At 39.5% G+C, this 22940-nt stretch overlaps 1 long non-coding RNA gene across 1 annotated transcript in view; it reads left to right on the top strand.

Annotated features, from left to right (window-relative positions):
- The window catches only part of LOC121482142, a 71470-nt gene that overhangs the window by 28880 nt on the left and 19650 nt on the right, over positions 1-22940 (top strand). The gene's annotated exons all lie outside the window — the stretch shown is intronic.

Here is a 22940-nt window from a genome sequence, read left to right as displayed (position 1 = left end):
GGTGAAAGACCGGTGGTTTTTAGGGTCATATGCCCCCTGCCACAGTACCTTTGCTGCAAAGTGGGTCACTTGGTCTGCAGTAGTGTTTTGGGGCATCCCATGTTGGTGGATCAGACACTCTTATGTCTTTGGATAGTGCTACTCTTAGGGCTGTGGGCAGGAAAGGCAAAGGCAAACACCTAGCTAGAATAGATATCTTTCCTAGCCAAGACGAATTATAGCCTTTTCCAGGGTAGAAGAATTCCAATGTAATTGACTTACCACCAACTGACTGGTTGATGTCTTTGAGGGATGGTGCCATATGTTGGATATTTGGTAATACTTGGTGCTGGCACTTGGTAATTGAGAGCCTGTGCCATTGCACTCATTTGTAAACTTCGTCTCTGCAATCATGGCTGCTATGTTCACTCATGCATTCAGCACTGGGGTGACCGGTAACAAAGGCCAACTCACTGTCAACTTGGTTGTTTAATCTCTTCTATCAGAGATGCTGTCTGATGGGAATTAACATGTAATACAAAGATCTTCTGTATTCATGCCCACTCTTATGAGGGTCATCCAAATGCTTCTTCTCAACTCTCCTTCTCCTCAAGCTTCCAAATTATCTCCTACCAGGCACCTGACTAACCAGCTTAATGTATATTTTAACTTTCAACCATTTACTTTCAGTATAAAGTGGAAGACTGGTGCATCACTTGCAGCTTTGCCTTCTGGGAAGAGGGCTGTCTTCTGGGCTACTGCTGAGTGGGTGGCAGTGCAGCAGCAGCTAAGCCTCTTCCCTCCTATGTGCCCAGGGCCTGAGAGGCTCCATGCTGGTGGCTCCACAGGAGAGGTGCTGGTGCAACAGTCTTGGAGGACACGTGGGTGTCCTTGCTGACACAGCCTCCCACGTGCTCTCTGAACCTGCTTATGCCTGTTCCCTGTTGGAGCACTTTCATTTAACTAGTTCTTCTTTTTTTAAATCTCAAAAATATGATGGTACCATGCCATCAGGGGGTGGGGAGGTTCAAAGGCCTAATAAATTCTGTATTTTTCTGGATTAAGGTTTAAGTAATAGCTTGCAAGAATATATGCTGGTATCAATTGCCCATAATTGAGCTGCACCTAGGAAATTTGGCCAAGGACTAAAAAGAATTTCAGAGAGAGCAAAAATACCTCCAGTGTCCAAACAGCTAGGGCTGGCTGAAGCTAACTTGTGAAGGAGGCAGAGTTTCTTTTTTCATTTTATACAGTTTTGTACTCAAATGTTTTTGTACTAAAAATTAGGAAGTACTTGGGTTTTTTGGTGTTTAAACAACCCAGATTAAAATCTTAGCTCCACTATCTTCCAGCTGTTGATCTCAGACAAATTACTATTATTTTTCAAAAATATATTTATTTTTAAAAAATTATTTATTTCTGTGATCTCTACACCCAACATGGGACTAGAACTCATGACCTCAAGATCAAAAGTCACATGCTCTACTGATTGAGCCAGCCAGGAACCCCTCTGAGGCAAATTATTTAACCTTTCTGAAACTCAGTTTGCTAGCTAAATATTATAATTATCCCATGACACCCAAGTTGACCTCATAGGGTTGTTGTGAGGAATAAATGCGATCTTCTTTGCCTAGCATGTAGGAGCTGCCCGTTAAATGCCAAGTGAATGATTGTATAGATGATGGTTGCTTTGAGCTGGTGTGTGCACAGTGCCCTGCACAGAACCTGTTGTGAAGGACAGGTGAAGGGGAAAAGGTAAAAGGATCAGGAGGAGCTGGGTTTGCCTCAGATGTCAGTTTTTGCAAGCTGGGAGATGGCAGATACTTAGAATGTTTAGTTTCTCTGACCATCTAGAACTGTCACCCTAAATTCACTGAGAAATTACAGGGAGGCTTGGGGTTTTATGCAGAATGATGGGCAAGGCCATTGTAAGGGATGATCCTGGTGACATATTTATATTCCTTGAGACTCCTCCTCTTCTAAATCCTCTGTCTTGCTTCAGAGGTTCCACCCCTCTTCAACGTATTCTCTAGTTTGCTTAAGCTCTTCTCCTCCCTATCCTCTTTTTAAAAAGATTTTATTTATTTATTTGAGAGAGAGAGCGTGAGCATGGGTAGGGAGAAGGGGCAGAAGGCGAGGGAGAAGCAGACTCCTTGCTGAGCAGAGAGCCACATGTGGGGCTTGATCCCAGGACCCCAGGATCATGACCTGAGTGGAAGGCAGAGGCTTACCTGACTAAGCCACCTGGGTGCCTCTCCCCATCCTATTTCTTCCTGCACCTTGTCCAGTGTCTTTCCCCTGTTTGGATTGTCTTCCACTTCTTACTTCATCTCTTCCACCCAACCTTCTGGGGTGAATCCTTGCTCCTCATTATTTTGAACTAAATGGGCAGATTCCCAGTTAGCACAGGATGGATCTCTGCTTACCTCATTTGTGTATTTCTCATTTGTCTGTGGAGAGTTACATTTCTGGAGAGTAGCCATCACAGTGCTCAAACAACAACAACAACAACAACAACAACAACACTTGCTCACTACATATATTTTGGGTGATTATCATGTTCTCTTTAGACCTTCCAACAAATAACAGGGAAGTGCCTATGTGGAGAGCTGTGATTCATTTTTAGTGTGTGTTTGGAGACATCATGTTACTTCCCAGAGCCGAAGTTTCATAAATTGAGAGTATTGGGTTTGATCACTAGAGTCTTTTCCAGTAAGACAAGTATGTGATTCTAGGAAGTATGTGGGTAATAACTTATATGCTAGGCCGTCTTTGCATGGCTGGCTCCTTGTAATTCAGGGCCCCTAGTCACTCTAATGTATGGCCCCAGCTTTTAATTTTGGATGGTGATGAGTTCAAGGAAGAGACTGTCTGCCTTCCTCCCTCCCTTCCTTCCCTTTTTCTCTCCTTCCTTGTTTGTTTATTTATTGTCTGTCTCTCCTCACTAAAATGTGAGCGGCCAAGAGTTCAGGGCCCATGTTTTATTCACAGTTGCTTCCCTAGCATCAATAATGGTGCCTATTGTACAGTGGGTGCTCTGTAAATATTTGTTCAATGAATGAACGAGGTCCATTAAACTGGATAAATCCACTTGTTCTTGGACTGTGAATAGCCACATCCTTGCCACTAGACGAGTTCTAGTAGTTCATCCCGTATTCCATCTAGAACTACACATTAGTTGGGCTGGCTAGATGGGTTTCCTCATTGCCTGCAAGTCTCAGGGCAGGAAATGCCACCACAACTTCAGCTGTTTAGGCTTCAATGTTTGTCATGCTGTTCCTTTTGTCTTTTATATCATGTAGTGGCTTCTTACAGCCTGGGCTTTAGGAACCATGCATTTTAGTGGCCCCAGCCTTGTGACTATGATTTGAAGATTTGTTTTAATTTATGAGTTCTTTGGACCAGTCCTTTCTCCCTTATGAAGCAAGTCTGGAACCATCATTTGGTAAATCCTGTTGATACTTTTTCATCTCCCACTGGCTGGTTCATTACACTGTCTGGTTTATATGGTTTCCCTGTAGATTGTCAGCTCATTTGTATAGTGGTTTGTTCTATCTACAATGCTTCATTGTTTTCAAAGAAAAATATTGTTCACCAGCAAGCATGGCCTCTGATCTTGCTCTGCTGAGATTCTGCAGATAAAACAGCTCTGTAGATGAATGCTTGCTTGAGGCCCAGGGCTAGTGGAATTTAGTGCCTTCCTGAAACTAAGTGTTTTGGGCAGGGTGGTGATCTGGAACAGCTAGGACCTCTAGGATGGAAAAGGAGTCAATCTTAGTCAAACTGTAGAGCAAGGGCAAGGGGAGGGTGGGAAGAATGATGAATATGTACCAGGGACTATGTTGTGCATGATTATCTCAGTTAATCCCCTGGCAAAGCTGGAGAAAACCAGTGCTTGTTGATTTAGGTACCTACGGTGAGTAGGCTAAGCTATCGACTCAACACAGACCCGGCAAACATTAAAGGTCATGACTTTTTTCACTATACTGTGCAGAGCCTAGAATAGTGCCTGATACATCAGGGAATCTTCACTGAATGAATGAATAAATGAATGAATGAATATTGGCCAATCTTGGTTTTACTTCTTTGCAATTTCCATTTTGATGCCCTCTTTTCCATCCGACTCTAGAACTGTTGGCCAGTTAGCTCCCCTCCCTAACTTTGGTACTCCCCATAGGTCTCCTATTCTCTCAAGTCTCTGATCCATTCCTAACCCTGAAAACTGAGCTCTCCATCCATCCAGACCTTCCAATCTCAATCCTACTCCTTTCAGGACCTTTGCTAGGAGTTCAGTAAGAAAACAGGTGCCGTGTGTTTATGGTGCTCATTATACCCTTTTCAGGGTCCTTCTTGAAGAATTACTTTAGCGCAAAGATAGATCTCTAATAGCAGCTGCTTTGCCACAGTTGCAGTTGGGTAGAGGGGTAGATTTGGGGTGGGAGGGAATTTGAATGTCTTTTAAGTTGTCCTAGACCTTCTGCTGCTTCTACATATGCTGAGGAAGCAGAATTGAGAGAGGAACAGTAGGTAGGTTCGAGGAGAGTGTGTGTTTGGGAGATAGAACAGGGGATTGAAGGATATTCCCGCTATGAGGAAGTCCCCATCAGCTGCAGATCAAGACTTCTAAGTTTCTAATGCTGGAGAATGAAAACAAAATCTCTTCTCCAGACTTCTTCCCTAGATGTTAATGAAAAGAATGGGGCTTTTGTTTTCCTACCTTTTTAGAAAATGTAACTCTGTATATAACAACCTATCTTACTATAAGAACCTATCCATCATAAATAGGGAGGTTTGGGAACAGAGCTTTGAAGCCTAAAAGACCCTCAAACCACTGTATCAGTGCAATTCCTGTCATTCCTCTGCCCAACCCTCCAGGGGTGCCTGCTTACAGAAACCCAGCCCCGGCATCTGAGAAGTGTAGAAGCTTAGAGGGCAGCCCCTCCAATTGTTTTCAGGTAGTAGGGTTAGGAAATTCTCTTCTTACTTGTGACTTCCATCTTTTAGCCTATGTGTGGCCTTCTGAAGGGGAACAGATTCAGTCCTCTGTCAAGCACAACTCCAACTATCTCAGCCCATTTCAGCCCTCAGAGGGTTAATTATGCATGCAGCTCTGCTCTGCAGAGGGAAAGCACAAAAGGCAGTGTGAAATTAAAGTCACAGAAGCGGTACTTTCTAGCTGATTGTCCTCTGCCCCACACCCCCAAACATAAATGTGGGTAAAAACTACAGACGTGGGTCACCGTGTTTATGTTGACTGTGTGACAGATTCTCTGCCACTGGGCCTCTGCATCTTCATTTGGAATTTCTGGCTCTGTGTCGCACCTTAGAAATAATCCCTGCTTTTTCAATCTCTCTCTCTCTCTCTTTCTCTCTCTCTCTTTCTCTCTTCCTGTCTGTGTGTGTATGTGTGTGTGTATGTGTGTTGAGGAGTAGGGCAGGGTAAGATATCAGGAGGGAAGAATCCCAGAGATCTAGCTGATTCTATAATTAATAAAGAAGGAAGACCCTTCTGAAATTTTTGCATCATTCTCAAGTAAAGTCACTGCACATGCCATAGCCATAATCACTGAATTTGATTAATCACTGAAGAGAGAGTTGAGCTTTCAAATGCTCTCCCTTTGGACATGGCGTCATTCATATGTTTAGTGGGTATTTACTGAGTGTCTACTGAGTGGATAATCCCATTGCTGCTTCTACATGGACTGCCTTATTTAAGCTGCCTGTGGGTTTGAGATTGGCCAGGAAAGAAAAGTCGGTGATATTAGTCAAATCATCCTAATTGCAGTCACCATTTATTGAATTCTTACTCATTAGATAGATGCTGTGTGATTTAGGTAACCCTTGCTCGGCCACCGCTTGCTGTGACTTCCTTGCCAAATGGCTATTATCAGAAGTTCTGCAACCAGGATCTGCCCGATGGGGCTGCAGTCCAGGCTCTTCTGACTACGTAGCCTTGGATGGCTCCTGGAAGTCATGTTACCTTCTCATAGGGACAGGGGCAACAACAGCGACTTTGTGCTGAAAACACCGTGAGTTCAGTGCAGTCCACACAGCCTCACGGAGCACGAAAACATCTTGTAGGGTTAAGTTTAGTCTAGGCAGACATCATGGAGGAGGTGTCTCCTTGGAAAATCATACAATGAAGGGAGAATTCAGATTCCTGGGGAAATCCACTTGGGCTTGCCTTGGTTTTGGTTTGCTTAGGAATCAGATATAACTGACAAATGGAAAAGCTACTCTCCTTTCTCTCCCTCCCTTTTTCCTTCGGTAAAGGAGACAGTCTAACTTAAAGGAAGAGATCTTCTCCCTCTGACTCTCTCTTTTTGCCTGTGCTGAGGTAGGAAAACCCATCTCCCTATTCATCTTCTTCTTCCCTCTCCCCTCAGACTGGAGTTCCCATCCTGTACTTTGTGGTTTTCACTTAACGAATGTTAATGAGACAGCATTGTAATCACCGGATTTTATAAATATCTCATCCACAAATTGGACCACAAAACCCAAATGAGCCAGCTGAGCATCTATATTCCATGAGCCTGTGTTTTCCCCACAGTCTTAACCAAAGGATGTAAAACGTGTTCTTGCTTTGAAGCTCTTCGGGCCCATGGGTGTTAGATGCTGAGGACAACTGCTGTTTGCCTGGCCCTAACTCAAGTGGCTTGTTGGGTATGAGCCTTCCACAGAGTCCTGGGTGATGTAAGGGATTTAGGCTTGATCAATTATACCCTTTTCAAGTTAACGCTAGAAAAATGAGAAATTGATTTTTTTGACGAAACAATATTTTAGAAATTCAGGATATAAAAATGGGATTTGACCTCTCTTATCAAGTCAGCTATCATCATGATGATTACAGTCTACAATTATGCCATATTTTGTATGTCACGGCCTAACGCGATCAGCTTGTCAGATTTGTTCGGGGAGAGGGTAGAGCAATGATAAAGCATCCAGCTGTGACTGCTTTGTGGTGTGAAGGGGAGAACCTGGAAGATCCATCTTGTTCAGCAAATTTGCTGGAGTGAGCATCCTCAGACATGGGCGTCAGAATCTAACAATCCTGCTTAATCTCTCTGCAGAGGTCTAATAAGCAAAAACTCTTTTGACTAATTTTTCTGGTGTTTCATATTTGTACCTGGTATTTCTTATTTTAATGCTCCTATTGTTAAATCTAAATCATAACCAAACAATAAAGAAGAAATAATGCACGTTACAATCTATTTATTCACAGATATGTTAAACAGCATTTTGAAGATAGGATTGAACTTTATGCATTTTCATATCTTCAGTATCTAGCTGCTGCTTGGCCCACAGGAAGGCTTTAATTCATCTTTATTAAATATTTGTAAATAATAGTCCAGCCTTGGGGCTATGTGAAAAATAGTCCCCCAGCTTCTCCACTGCAGTAATATAAAATAAACCCCAATTCTTTAAAATTTGCCTGTAAAAAATGATGCTTGCTTTGGGTAAGTGATTGCAAGGTGGTTAGTTAATGCAAACATTTGAGCGGCCTGGTGAGTGAAACAAAAAATAAATATAATGGAAGGAGAACATGAAAGATTTTGTTAAAAACAATAATCATGATCACCTCCATTCACATATGGGAACCGGAATGACTATAACTTTCTTACTGTTCATTTCCAAGTACTGCCATGTTTTTCAATACCATTTATTTAATTACTAATTAAAAATGTCATTATAATCATATACTGAATTCTTGAATCTGCTTTCAGAATTTCTGTTCTAGAAAAGAATATATTGACTATTTTGTCTACTCATTCACTAATAATAACAATTTTATTTTTATTTATTTTTATTTATATTTTTAAAGATTTTATTTATTTATTCATGAAAGACACACACACACACACACACACAGAGAGAGAGAGAGAGAGAGAGAGAGAGAGAGAGAGAGGCAGAGACATAAGTAGAGAGAGAAGCAGGCTTCATGCAGGGATCCCGATGTGGGACTTGATCCTGGGACTCCAGGATCACGCCCTGGGCTGAAGGCAGACGCTTAACCACTGAGCCACCCAGGTGTCCCCTAATAAAACACTTTTAATTATAGTAACGCTTTTATTTGTTTTAACATATGCCAAGGCTAGTCATTTGTTATTAATTGTTTTTCAAGAATTTTTTTGGTTATTTTTATATAGCTATTTTTTAGGCTGAACTTAACATTTTGTCAAGTTAATTTGTTTTTTGTTTGCTGTGTACCTTTTGTTCCCAAAATCTCATTGGAATTTTTATTGGAATATGTTAAATTTATTTATTAATTTGTGGAAAAATTGACCAATTTGTGATGTTCCATCTCTTGATTTGATGTTATTATCTCCCAGGATAGAGGTAACACTGTGTAGCACGGAAACAATCAAGGCATATAGATTCCAGTATCTGCCCAGCCATAATTGTGTGCCTGTTTGTGTTGTTTTCTTATCTCAGATGTTGAAAAACAAATACATTTACATATCTGCAACTCTAATATTTATGGTTATTAAAATGATTTATTATACTTTGATAGAATATGGATATCCTTTCCTTAATTCTAGGATTTTGGTGTCAGATAAAAGAATGAGATTATAACTTAATATATAGATGACTTCTAGTTCTGGCTAGGAAATAGGAAGTTACAAGAGACTGTTGTTTCCACCCTAAAAATGGAAATAAGCCAGGTAAGCTACAAAAATCATAATTTTAAAAACTCGCTGGACACAATAGCAAACCAAGCATCCATGGAGGGGTGAATAGATAAAATGTGGTATCTACATACGATGAAATATTCAGCCTTAATAAAGGAAATTTTGACACATGACAACCTGGATGAACCTTGAGAACATTATTCCAAGTGAAATAAGCTAGTTATAGGACATATATCAATGACACTGGTTATATGAGATGTCCAGAGTAGTCCAATTCATAGAGTCAGAAAGTAGAATAGTTGTTGTCAGCGGCTAGGGAGAAACAGAATGGGGAACCATTGTTTAGTGGAGATGGATGGTGGTGCTGGTGCCATAACAATGTGAATGTACTTAATGCCACTGAAATATACACTTAAAGATGAATAAAATGGTAAATTTTATGTTATGTATATTTTATCACAATCAAAAAGAAACCCTGAGAACTGAGGACAGAAAGAAAGTTGAAGGAAATATAATCCAGAAGTATTAAGCTAATGAAGTAAATAAGCTATTTCTGGGCGGGAAGAGCAGGGCAGTGGAAAGAAGAACATGCCAGAGGCAGGGATAAGAAGCCAACTGAGCTTCAGCTAACTGAAAAAAATTTAAGTCTTTTATGGAAATATAATCGACATAGAATACATTTCAAATACTTAAAGTATAAAATTGGATGCATTTTGGCATCATTATACAGCCATAGAACTATCATCACCACAATCAAAATAATGAACATACCACCTCCAAAATTTTCTTTGTGTCCCCTCTGTAATCATTCCTTCTCAACCCTCACCTGCCCCCTACCCTTCTCTTCAGGCAACCAATAATCTGTTTTTTTTCACTATAGATTAATTTATATTTTCAAGAATTTCATATAAATGGAATCATGTGGTATGAACTCTTTGAGACTTGGCTTCTTTCTCTCAGCATAATTATGTTAAGATTCATTTATATTCTTGAATGAATAGTTCAATAGTTCATTTCTTTTTACTATGGAGTAGTAGTTCATTATGTGGCTGCTCCACAATTTTTTATCCTTTCATCTACTAATGAACATTTTGTTGTTTCCAGGTTTTGGCTGCTACAGATAGAGCTACTGTAGGTATTTGTGAACAAGTCTTTACATGGACATATGTTTTCTTTTCTTGGGTAAATGCCAAGGAATAGAATAACTAGATAATAGAGCAGATATGTGTTTAACCTTTAAAGAAACCACCAGCTCATTTTCCAAAGTGATTGTACCATTTTAGATTTCCACCAGCAGGGTACAAGAGCTCCAGTTTCTCTGTGTCCTCATCAACACATGATAGAGTCAGTCTTTTTCATTTTTGCCATTTAAATGAGTATGTAATGGTATTTCATATTTAATTTGCATTTTGCTCATGACTGGTGATAGTGAGCATCTTTTCCTATGCATATCTGCCATCTGTTCAAATCTTTTGATGAACTTTTAGTGGCCACATGTAGGTTGGCATGACCAGTTAGTATCTTGAAGAACTCCAGCCATAGATCAGATTTGCACCAACCCGTAAATGCTTTCTAGTGGACTTCACTGAAGCCCATGGGATTAGTGTACCCTGTTAGTTTTCTAGGGCTCTCATAACAGTACCACAAGCTGAACAACTTAAGCAACAGAATGCAAAATAGAAAAGATCTTAGATTAGTGCAAAAATGCCCCATTATGTGTGTAACTGGAATAATAGAAAGAGAAGGGAGAGAGAATGGGACAGATGAAATATTTGAAGAAATAAAAGCAAGAATTTTTTAAAATTGTTTTTTTCTTATTTTTTTTTAAATTTTATTTATTTATTTGAGAGAGAGATTGAACAATTGGGGAAGGAAAAAGGGGGAAGGAGGGAGAGAGAGAGAGAGAGAGGGAGAGAAGCAGTCTCCCTGCTGAGCAGGAAACCTGATGCTGGGCTGGATCCCAGGACCTGGAGATCATGACCTGAGTCAAAGACTAACATTTAACTGACTGAGCCACCCAGGTGCCCCTAAAAATTGTTAAAAGACATTAATTTACAGATCAGAGAATCTCCAAGAACTCCAATTCAAAAGAAACCATTTCTAGGCACACAGGAAGCTGCTAGATAACCAAAATTGAAAATTAATAATAATCTTAAAAACAGAGAAAAAGAGTATTATCACATGTAGGTGAGAAACTGTAAGAAAATGGGCTGACTTCTTGTCTGAAATAGCAGGCTACAGAAAACAATGAAAGAATAACTTTAAAATACTGAAAGATAAAACAAGAGCTTTCTGTGTAAAAACCTATTATCTCATGACAATAAACTCCAAAAATTAAGGTAAAATAAAGACATTTTTAGACAGACTAAGACTGAGAATTAAGCAGAATTTAGCAGATCTGCACTATAAGAAATGCCAGAAGTCCTTTAGGCTTAAGGGACATGATACCAAATGGAATCCTGGATCTGGATCTTCAAGAAGATTGAAGACCACCAGAAAAGATAATTATCTGGATAAATATCAAATACCTTTGAAAAATTATTTTATGTGTATCTTTCTGTGTGTATTTGCATTTCTTTAAAAGAATATGGACTGCTTAAAGTAAAATAATAACACTATATTCTGGGGTAATTAAACGTATGTTGAAGTAAAATATCTGAGAATAAGAGCACAAAAGTTAGGTAAAGGAACAACTAGGTTATCTTGTTTTAATTTTACAATGTTAACAAAACTATATTGATATTATTTGAGATTAGATCTTGATGCATATTACAATTTTTTAAAAATATTTTATTTATTTATTCATGAGAGACAGAGAGAGAGAGAGAGGCAGAGACACAGGCAGAGGGAGAAGCATGCTCCATGCAGGGAGCCTGATGTGGGACTCGATCCTGGGACTCAATCTCGGAGAAGCAGGCTCCATGCAGGGAGCCCGATGTGGGACTCGATCCTGGGACTCAATCTCGGGACTCCAGGATTATGCCCTGGGCTGAAGGCAGGCACTATACCACTAAGCCACCCAGGGATCCCCCTGCATATTACAATTTTTAGCACATAGCTAGAAAGATAGTACTTAGAAATACAGCTAAACAGACGGTAGGGGATTTAAAATGAATTACTAAAAATACTTGATTAACTTGAGGCCTGGAGAGGAGGAACAGAAAACAAACAACAGAAGAAACAAAGAGATAATAAATACTTATGTGGAGAACTGAAGTAGATGCATATATATGCATTAAATGTAAATTATCTGAATAACCCATGTAAAAGGCAGTGTCAGGTTGTCAGGCTGAATCAAACACACACTCTCTCTCTCTCTCTCTTTCTCTCTCTCTATCTCCCCCCTCACTATAAATATATATAAAATAGAGGGTGTAAAAACATACCATCCACATTCTAAGCATAGGAAAGTTGATGTGCTTAATATCATAAAAAGTGACTTTAAAGCAAGAGTCTTACCAGAAATAAGGAAGTATATATTATGATGATAAAGGAATCAATTAATCAAGATTTAATATTCCTAAATGTGCACATATCTAATAAGAGATGTTCAATATTATGACACTAAATTGATCCCCTTAAAGGGAGAAATAGATGAAACTACACTCATAGTTAGTGATTTTTTTATACCCTCTCAACTGACAGAAAAAGTAGACCAAAAATTAGTGACCCTGAGCCTCTGGGTCTGGCTTGATGTAATTAATTTTGGAAAGTTCTTGGCCATTATTACTTCAAATATTTCTTCTTTCTTTCTTGTTCTTCTAATTCTCCTGGTATTCCAATTATGCATATGTTGCACCTTTTGATACTGTGCCACAGTTTTGGATGTTCTGGTTTGTTTGTTTGTCTTCCCACTCATTTTTTTCTCTTTGCATTTCAGTTTTGGAAGTTTCCATTGATGTATCTTCAAGATCACTGATTCTTCTCTTGCTGTGTCCAGTTTACTGATGAACCCATCACAGCATTCTTTATTAGTGTTACAATGTTTTTGATTTCTGGCATATCCTTTTGATTCTTTCTTTTGCTTCCATCTCTACTCATTACCCATTTGTTCTTGAATGTTGTCTTCTTTTCCATTAGAGCTCTTAACATGATCATCATTATTATTTAAAAATCCCTGTCTGTTGCTTTGACATCTCTATCACCTCTGAGTCTGGTTCTGATGATGGTTTATTCAGACTTTGTTTCTTTTTTCATTTTGGTTTGTTTTGTGATTTTTTTTTTCTTGAAAGCCACACATATTGTTTTGGGTACTAGAAACTGAGATAAATAGGCCCTTAGTGTAAGATTTTATGTTAACCTGACTAAGATTTGGGCAGTGTTTTTATATTTGCCATAGTTCAGGGGCCAGAAGGTTCAGCTTCTTCTATTGTTTTTGTTTTTGTGTCCTTTTGACTTTGAGCTTCTCTAAGTACTTCTCTTCTGGGAGAGTGTATGGCTTGGAGCTCTTTCATTACACTGTCATTACACTAGTATTCTCTTGGTGTGGTGGTAAGGTAGGGGAAGGAGGGAAATTTTCTAGTCTATATCTCCGTCTTTTAGTGGGCCTGTGTCTCAGGGCTGTGACCTTCAAATTGTTTCTTCAGTGATATTCCTTTATTCTCTGGCTCCTTACTCCCCTACCTGGATGCAGCACTTCTAATCTATTTTTTTTTTTTTTGAAGCTCTGACCCCTGTTGATTGCATTTCCCCCTGTTAGGTGAGACAGGAAGTCTATAGGGGGCTGGAGTGAGAGGAATTCCCTTCCTTTGGCTGGTATAAGGCTCTGGAAAAATATTTTCCCTGCAAGGTGGACCTTTGTTAGAAATAAAGCTCCGGCTGTGTATTTAAAATGATTACTCTTCCTTTCCCCCTTCTAGAGCTATAAGCTATAAGATGCCTTTTGTATGAAGTCCAAGAGCAGAGAAAATAATCTATGGGGATAGAAATCAGGAATTGTTTGCCTCTGGGGTAAGAGAATTGATGGAAAAGAGATAAATGGAAATTTCAAGATTGATCGAAATATTTTATACGTTGTTTCGGGTATCAAAAGCCATGGGACTGAACACTTACAATTTGTGTACTTTGTTATATGTAAATTATTTCAATAATGAAAAAAGAAAACTCTAGCTGATAGATATGGAAGTGCACAGTCATGTTAGCAAAGTGTGTGTAGTAACTGTGAAGAAGGGTACTGATGAATGGAGATCCTAGCACAAGCCCAGGTGAATAGTTTGGGAGAGGCAAGTTGGTGTCAACATTTTACTTTGCGAGCTTGCATTAGTCCCTTCACTTACCCAGGTTTGAGTTTTCTCCTCTGTAAAAAGAAATAGCTAGACCAGATGATCAATAAGTAGGGTGGTCTTATTATATATATATATTGTCTAATCATGACATTCTTGAGAAGGAGATGCAGCTCTCTTAATAATGGTGCCAGGAGAAGAATCATAAAACCACTCCTATCCTGGGCTATGGAGATGAACAGTCATCTTCTCAAAAAGGTTCTCTAAAATGTCTTAGATGATGGGAGGCAGCTGCCTGCGTATCAGTAGGAGTGGAGATCTAGGAGCTGGATCTTGTGAACTCTTATGGGTTCTGTTTGATCTGATGACATGTCAGGACCTGTCAGCACAGCTGCTTGTAGGGCAGGAGAGGGGTTTCAGAAAGGCCTCCAGCTCTTCTGGTTAGTGGACTGCTGTCTTCCATGCCTGTGGAATGACTTTCTAGCAGTAAGACATTGACATTTCTAGGCTAAAAACTATTGTTGAAATGAAGCTAATTTCTCAGTAGGGTGACAAATGGATCCTGCTTTCACCTGCTCGGATGATATGAAAATAATGGATCTCCTTTATAGATTACTACCTGTTTTTCAGTCTTCAGAGGCAGCTGATTAACATTTATTTATTTATTTATTTATTTATTTATTTATTTATTATTATTTTTTAAAGATTTACTTATTTATTTGAGAGAGATGGAGAGGGAGCGGATGAAGGGCAGAGGGAGAGAGATATTCCCAAGCAGGCACCCTGCTGAGTGTGGAGCCTGAGGTGGGAATTGATCCCAGGACTTTGAGACCATGTACCTGAGCCAAAATTGAGTCAGACGCTCAACTAACTAACTGAGCCACCCAGGCATCCTGATTAACCTCTATTTATAAAATTCATAGAGATTTCAAGCTATTCGTGTCATCCCTGTGCTGCCAAAGCTTTGAGGAGACTAAAAAGGTTCTAAGTGACTAGGATTCTAGCCATTTAGCAATATGATAATGTCATGTTGATGGGATTCACTTACTAAGAGACATCTGACTGGAACCCATTTCTAGAAAGAATCTAGTGGGTAATACAGACTCTAATTCAGAGATTAGAAGATACCTAGGAGGTGGCTGGGAAATGTGCCAGAAATTAGTGAACTTCCCTAGGATCCTTGGAAGGGAGTGGGATTTAGACAAAATAAAGTACTATGCTCGGTTAGGTAGGTCCAAGACCCTTATAAATATATGTTTATTTATAAATGAACCCCATCTCCAAGATAGTGAGAGCGGCAGGCAGCCTTCCAGTTTGTATGCTACTAAATAAGAACTCTTCCTCTTGACACCTGCCCCCCGTGGATATGTCCTGTGCTGGGTATCAGAAGGGGAGATTCTAGTCCTAGGCTTGGCCTGGGAAGGTCAGACTGCCTGATGGCTAAGTGTATGGACTTCATTAACATGATCTCGGGAATTAGTAACCACCTTAGAGGATGGCGAAGAGGAAGATGAGATAATGTTTTATTTTTTTATTTTTATTTATTTATTTTTTGAGATAATGTTTTAAAGTCCTTTAGTGTATCGTCTGATACATAATTCCATAAATTCCACTACTAGAAAGCTACTCTCAGATTCTACATGGTGCCTCTACAGTTCTTAGCCATGTTTGTGCTGCTGGATGTCTCTGGCAGTCTAGTGAAGCCTATCGACCTTGTCTCATAATTTTAGAAATGCAATTATATTGCATACAACTATCAAAGTAGCAAAAACAAAATTTTTGATATAGTAGTATGTAGTTCTTAGATTAATGCATTAAATAAGACTTAGTGGTGATTCTAATACCTATTTGTTTCCAAGTAGTGATGAACATATGATATTTTAAGATATCTACTGAAAGTTGATATGAAAATATCTGGAATTTCTGTTCGTGACCTGGGCACAGATATTGCTAATATCACTATGATTTGTTGCCTACTTTTATAATTGAATGAAATTTGTTTATTTTAGTTGCAGGTTAATCAAAATAGAGATGTAATTTGTTTCCCATCCAGATTCAGGTACCTCTCTTGAAGTCTATGTAGAGTGTCTGTTTCCCAGGACTTAGGAGTTCCAGTGCTAAAATTTGGACAGTTCCATGCAAACTGGGATAGTTGGTCACTCAGTGGACCCCAGTTTAAGTAGCCTTGTTCTGGAAGCTCCGTGGTGAGATGTAAATTTCTTTCTTAAAGGCAACATATTACCCCACTATTACCTTTTCATCTCTCAGGAGGAATTAGAATTAGCTTCAGTGACCTGACTTACCAAGTGATATAGTTCCTTTAAGTCTACTTTGCTTTAATTTTTAAAACACTTCCTTGATTTTAATTTTCAGTGGACTCCACTGTGTTTTTATTGTTGCTGTTGGAAGCTGGCAATTTAATTACTAATTACAGCCTGACAGTGGTTGTTTGAAATCTAAGCCAGTGCCTTTTGATTAGAGAAGTCAGAAAGCCATGTACAACACAGGTATGCACAGAGAAAAGCCACATAGGGTAAAACCAGTTCACTCCTTTGAATGAACTGGAAATTCTTTCCAATGTTAATATCCTCTGGTTGTCAATCTGAGAAGCCATACTTTTAGTGCCCATTCACCTGGAAGTATTCAGTGTCCTGTTTCTAGATGGAGGAAAGAAAATCGTAGAAGGGGTACATTTCCCTCCTCATTCCCTGCTTTGGGCCAAGTCTCAAAGTGCCGTTAGTCATGGTTCATGAAGTTGCTGGCTTCTGGTCTGTAGGCTCCCCACAAGGAATACCGTGGAGTATTAATGGAGCACCATTGGTATCCAGCCCAAGTGGGTTATTTGGACAGCTCTGTGGAGATTGGTATTCCTTAGTATGGTTGTAAAAGTGAGAGTGAGCCTACTGGGTTTTTCCTGTTTAGCTTCTATTGTTGTTGAACATTTTAGCTGATGAATAAAGACATCCCATTCTGGGTGTCAGTGCTTTATTTAGTCATGGCAGTCACTTGTGGATAGCGCTGAGCCACAGGGTAGGCTTCAATATTCCATGAGGGATGTTTTCAATTGTATTCTGAATGGAATCTTTGTGTTTCCTGGTGGGAAGGGGGAAGAAGCAAGATAATTAACCATTTTTTTTCAGATCACAAAAATAAACATTTATTGGAGAAAATTTAGACAATTATAAAAAGGCACCAAAATATCACCATGCAATGATAACCACTGTTAAGTAACATGCTAATATCTATCCTTCCAGGTGTAGATGTGAGAGAAAGCCGTAATAGAATATCCGAAAGGATTTCTGAATGTATCTACTCATGAAAACTATCTCTACTATCTAGTGAGCTTCCTTCTGAAATTAAGTCGTATGTGTTGACTCCTCAGAGCTAATTACTTTAGAAGGAAAGAATAGGGTGAGAAATGCAAGCCTTTTGGAGGAGTTAGGATCTGTAACTGGATACCAAGAAGTTCAATTGTGTAAAGTGTGACAGTGCCTGGATGATTCAATTGTTTTAGTGTCTGACTTTGGCTCAGGTCATGATCCAAGGGTCTTGGGATTGAACACAGCATTGGACTCCCTGCTCAGGGGGGAGTCTGATTGTTCTTCTCCCTCTGCCCCTCCCCACTGTCTTGTGTTCTCTCTCTCTCTCTCAAATAAATAAAGAAAATCTTTAAAATAAAATAAGAGTGTAAAGTCTGAGGTATTGTATTAATTTGAGTAAGGTAGGTTATATTGTAGTGAGAAATTCACCCCCCAAATCTCAGTGATTTAACAACAGAAGTTGACTTGCTTCACCTGAACACTTTTGGGAATCATGAATAGGTTTTTGAAGATGTCATTGTCACGAGGGTGTTGGGAGTTTAACTGACCACTCCAGCTTTCTGCCTCCCTTTCTGTGGCCACTTTCTCCCTCCCCAGAGAGACTAAGTCTATTTGTCCTTCTTTATCCCAGTGCTGCTGCGTATACTATCCTTTGAACTTCTCTGTGCCCCCAAACTGGCAGCAGAGGAGGTGCTAGTTCCCAGCACCTAGGCTGATTTTCATAATTCTTTCATACATGGTCTGGGTCTTGGAGGTGCTGTGGGCTTGCTTAGTTATATCATAAATGCCTGACTTGGGGAGCCCCATCACAAGTCAGAGGTTATTACGGTATGTGCATCTCAAGGCCAATCCCTGGTTCAAAAAGAAGGTAAAATCTTGGAGTTGGAATGAGGACACCAAGCTGGAGGTAAGTAGGAGGGGGACTATGGGAAGTTAACGTATGAGGAAGGTCAGTGTGGGTCAGAAGGAAAGCAAATGGATGGGATTTCCTGGAAGCAGCATGTTGAGACCATTTAAAGGGACTGCCAGAGAGTCAACTCTACCCACAATGGGGAAATAGTCTAGGCATGCAGTGAAGGGAGTGTAGGGAATTATAAAGGTTAAAGAGAATGACAAAGTTCTCTGGGTCCTTGTCCCTGGTTGGTAGTTCATGATTCTTTTCTTTAGAGAGTATCCAGATCAACCCAACCCTCTGCCTTTTATACCAAGAACTTACTGAGCTTACCTCTTCCATCATTACTTCCTGCTCTAATGTTTGCTCTATTACAAGGAAAATACCCTCCCTTAGTTAGGGCTGGATCAGAGAGCAAGAACAGACTGACCCTGTGTGTTCCCTGGTACTGGTAGAGCATTTCCTGATCTAGGACATCCAAGTTTGGGGGTATGTGGGGGGGATGTCTCCCATCTGGGAATGCTTGGCTTCCTACAGGAAAAACCATTTGGGCCATTTTCTTTTAGAAGCCTTCACATTCATGTAATTTTTCCTCTTAAGAATGTGGGCTCCAAGTAGTCATTCTGGTCTTGACATACTTTAAGGCAGAAAACTTTCTTGTACTGTAAATGTTCCATTCTGAAAGATGTAATGCTTCCAAAAGGACAAAACAAATCTATGTGTTCAATTTCTGATTTTCTATTTAACTCTGACTTTTCTCTCCTTTAAGTCACTCGATCACTCTCCTTTATATCTTCTGTACTTCGTGAACGATAGTTTCCATTTCTGAGAAAAATGTCTCCAACTAAATTTCCACCTTAGTTCCCAACAGGCTTTGCTTGCTGATTAGGTCACAAAGGTTTCTGGAGGCAAAATCAGACATATTAGTGTTTGTGACTAAAGTTGTTTAGTTCTATATCTATATATCTATGATATCTACTGCAAGATGAGAATGAGTTAAATTGATCTTCAAGTGTTGAACAACTGTGTCTACTGAAACATTTCAGACACTTCTTCTGAACTTATTACTTCATGTCATAGGTTGGTCAACTTTTGTATTTTCACTGTACACATTTTTTACTTTCAATGTGGTTGCATGCACCCCAGCCAGAAAACTCACTTAACACTAGATCAGTATCCCTGGCACTGAGCATCTCTTGGGTGTGGGAATGAGTTCTTGTAACATCTTTAGAATCTGTTGGTTTTGGAGGTGATGTTTGATTTGTTTCTGAATCTGTTGTTGGAAGAATATCCATTTACTGTCTATGAACTGGAGAGCTTTATAAATGTAATTTGAGAACATAGCTTCCACCACCCAATAATGCTGTTAGGCTTTTACAGTATGGATTTGTTACCTTCAAAGTGGAAAAATAGCACCATACACACATCCTAGTCTGCATTGCCACATTGTCTTCCATGGCCTCTTCTCTATGGGTCCTTGAACTACTTGGTGGTCAGAGTTATGTTGTAAATGGATGTAGTGTGTTGAGCTGTGGCCTCTAAAAGATGTGTCCACCTAGAATGTGACCTTATTTGTAAAACAGGTCCTTGCAAATGTCATTAAGGTAAAGATCTTGAAATGAGATCACTCCGGATTATGGTAGGCCCTGAGCCCAACGGCGAGTCCTCAGGAGAGATGGGGAACAGATACAGACATACAGAGAAGGCCATGTGAAGAAGGAGGCAGATTGGAGTTATGCACCTGCAGGCCGAGGAACACCAGGATTGGCTGCAGCCACCAGCAACAAGGAGAGACCAAATGATTCTCCTTCAGAACTTCAAAAGGGAATCAACCTTGTTCATACCTTGATTTCAGATTTCTGGTCTTAAGAACTGTGAAAGAATACTTTTCTGTTGCTTTAAACCATCGAGACTGTGGCAATTTATTATGACAGCCCTAGGAAACAAATATAATGGAGGCTGTCAAATGAAATATTTTGCATAAAGAACATGTTACTCAAAGGAAGGCTTGGCAAACTATAGCCCCATGGACCAAATCTGGTTGGTGCCTATTTTATAAATAAAGTTTTATTGGAACACAACCATACTCATTGATTTATGTATCATTTCTGGCTGCTTTTGTGTTACGATAGCAGAATTGAGTAGTTTGTAACAGAGACTGTAATACTCATAGTGATTTTTTTTTTTAAATTTATGATAGTCACAGAGAGAGAGAGAGAGGCAGAGACACAGGGAGAGGGAGAAGCAGGCTCCATGCACCGGGAGCCCGATGTGGGATTCGATCCCGGGTCTCCAGGATTGCGCCCTGGGCCAAAGGCAGGCGCCGAACCGCTGCGCCACCCAGGGATCCCCCTCATAGTGATTAATATATTTACTAGTATATGTTTTGTGCAAAAGCAGAGTTACTTAAGAGAAGGACAGTGATAGGGAATAGGGAATTCTGTAGTGATTTCTTCAGCCACCCTTAATATATCTGCTTTGAATATCTATATATTCATATTTGAATTTGCTTAAAGTCACATATCTCCTATAGAAGTGGAAATATTGATTAAAAGAAGGTTCAGGGCAGCCCGGGTGGCTCAGTGGTTTAGCGCCACCTTTGGCCTAGGGCGTGATCCTGGAGACCTGAGTTCAAGTCCCATGTCAGGCTCCCTGCATGGAGCCTGTTTCTCCCTGTGCCTGTGTCTCTGCCTCTGTGTGTGTGTGTGTGTGTGTGTGTGTGTCTCATGAATAAATAAATAAAATATTAAAGAAAAAAAAGAAAGTTCAACAGAAACACCTGGTCTATAGGATTTGTGTAGCTTCAAGGTAGATTGTTAGTTCATTGTCCTCATTTCGGGTTCTCGGACTTAATGTGAATTGGAAGCATTATTAGGTTGGTAGGCTTGAGTAAGCAATAAACATCCTCTTGGAATAAGGAAAAGAGCTATCTATCATTGTATTGAAGGTTTGTCTTTGCCAGATAGTCCTGGGTGCTTTTTATTTGATTAGCAATGAGGAGCAATGGGATGGGCTTTCTCTTTAAATGTGTGAAGTTCTCCTGCCTCCTAAACAAGAGATGCAGTAACTGAATTTAAGTAGCACACAATAGTAGCTTATTAATTTATGTTAATATAGTACATAAAAACACATTACCTCTCTGTGGAGGACGTCATCCTCAATGATGATACATACTTTTCTCCTAAACTTTTTGCCTTTTTAAAGCCTTATAAAGTTTTCTAGGGAAATAAAGATTTAGAAAGTTGGTCATCGACCTCCTACTGAAAATTTTTGACTGCCTTTGAAAAGACTCCTCTTGCAGAATTTTCTCATGTCTCTTGAAAATTTACTTCAAGGGATTATTCAGGGAAATAATCATGGATGTTCAAACATTGTTACAAAGATGTTCATCAAAGCACAATTTATAGCAGTGAATGAATGGCAAAGAGCCTAAACTTAAATTTGAAATAACAATAGAAAATGAATTAAATAAGTGCTTCTGTACTGTGAGCTTATCAAAGAATATTTAATGGCATGAAAAGATGCTCTTGGTATATTTTTAAATGGGGAGAAAGAAAACACATAGCATGTATGGTGTAGAACAAGCACATACTCAGGTGAAACAGGTTAAAATTTTAGGTGTTTTAATACTCTTTCACTTGTCTCTATTTCCTAATGGTTTTTCAAAGAATATTTTAATAATAAGAAGAAATAGGGGTTAACTTAAGATGAGGATCATGTCCTTTTAAATATTTCATTTAGAGTTAAGAATGTTGGTTGATATAAAAATAACTTTCTTTCCCAAAAAAACTGATAAAGTACTTAAATTGTTGCTAGCTAGGAGAGTACATTTGGACAAGTAACTTCCTCCTCTGAGCCTCAGTTTCTTCATCTGGGAATGAGAGCTTTGAATTCATTGAATCCCTAAGTTCCTGGTCACCTATGATATTCTGAGTGGTGTGACACACTGGTCTGACCAGCCTATTCATCAAGCTAACTCAGTCACTAAGAACAGAACATGCAATATGGAGGGTAGGTCAGTGGTTGAGGTGGGTATCAGCCATCCCAGGCCTTTGGACTCTGCATAAGTGCTGCTGGGTAAGGAGCTCATGTTCTTGCTTATCCTGATGCAGAAAGCCTACTTCCTTCACTGGCTTGGGAGTGTTGGGTCAGATCGGTCCTTTTATGAGTACAGTTTCCTTAATCCTCTTTGTCTTGATCAAGCTGTGGCAATGCATTTTCTTAGGGAAAAAAATTCTACCTTTAAAATGTAATTTGTACTAAGTGGCCCCAGGCAAAGAGAGCCTGCAATAAACTTGGTGTCAATTTCATGTTTTGCCAAAGTTTGTGAAGTGCTTTATTTTAGAAGAACTTACCATTTCTCTGTTGGTATGGGTAATCATCAGCCTGCTAGTAGTTTTCAGAAAACATATGACTTAAGTATTACATCTGGCCTTTAAAATTTTTATTGTGTTCACTCTGATGGGGTCATTCTTTTCTCTCTCTCCCCGTCTCTCTGTCCCTTACTTGAACCCCAACATTCCCTGGCATTGCCCAGGATAAAAAAATGTTCCTTTGTGATGTGTTGAACTGTTTCCCCAATAAGACATGTAGGTTCCTTCAGGATAGGCACTGTGATTTTGCTCATTCTGTATCCCGTTCCCATCTTACCCAGTGTTGTACACAGTGACCAGTAAGGGCTTTTGGTTTGAACTAAAGAGCTTTGCAGCAGGCCCTTTCAGATGTGATCCTGTTTCCTGAAGGCAGGTTCTCTCCAGTAACATTATATTTTTACCCTACATAAGTTCTTATTTTGCTTGAAATTATAATCAACCAAGTATAAGAATAGGATACGCTTTGGTGCATGAATATGTTGGGACATGCTTGATGTTGGAGAATGGATGTTGAGAAAAACAAT

This window comes from Vulpes lagopus, chromosome 24 (genome assembly GCF_018345385.1).
Source record: "Vulpes lagopus strain Blue_001 chromosome 24, ASM1834538v1, whole genome shotgun sequence".
Lineage (NCBI taxonomy): Eukaryota > Metazoa > Chordata > Mammalia > Carnivora > Canidae > Vulpes > Vulpes lagopus.
This window is presented reverse-complemented; position numbering and strand designations above follow the sequence as displayed.